The following is a 716-nucleotide window of genomic DNA, read 5'->3' as shown; positions in this document are numbered from 1 at the left end:
AACAGTTTCATTCGTTCTAAATCTACATAGATGTACTGCAACATAATATGATAATTTGTTTTCGACTCTAAATAAATCTTCACTTTCGAGATTTGTAAAGATCGAGTTCCATAAATATCTAGCTCTCCTCAAAGTGTCTTCTTTCCACTATCACCGAACATTAATAGAATTTCCTAATAATAATGAAAATAGATAAAATAGTAAAACACGTTATATGTGTGGATAAACGTATCTACCATATATAGGTACTAGAGAAATATAAATCATTATTATTACATTTATTTAGTTAAAAACTATTTATTATCATAATTAAATTTAAATTTATTATTATTATACTTATTTATTTAATAACAATTACTGTAGATTCATTGATACTTTTATACGTATTAATTTACTAATATAATATAAATAGCACTACTGATAAATTTTAAGAGATTAGGTAGATCACCCAAACCATAAAATAACACCAGTTGTCTTGTGGTTTACTCTAAAAAAAATATAAATAATAAAGGCAATTATTTCAATATTTTTGAAATTAGAAAAAAGTATTCTCTTTTGTTACTATTATAAAATAGTTTTTTCATATTTTTAACATATAAAATAATTATACATTTGACTAATTTAATATATAATTAAAATTTGAGTAAAAATAATTTTTTGAAATAAATATTAAATTATTATAGAATTATTAATATTTTTAAAATTTTATCATTTAG

The sequence above is a fragment of the Arachis duranensis genome, chromosome 9, assembly GCF_000817695.3.
Source record: "Arachis duranensis cultivar V14167 chromosome 9, aradu.V14167.gnm2.J7QH, whole genome shotgun sequence".
NCBI lineage: Eukaryota > Viridiplantae > Streptophyta > Magnoliopsida > Fabales > Fabaceae > Arachis > Arachis duranensis.
Note: the sequence above shows the minus strand (reverse complement) of the source record.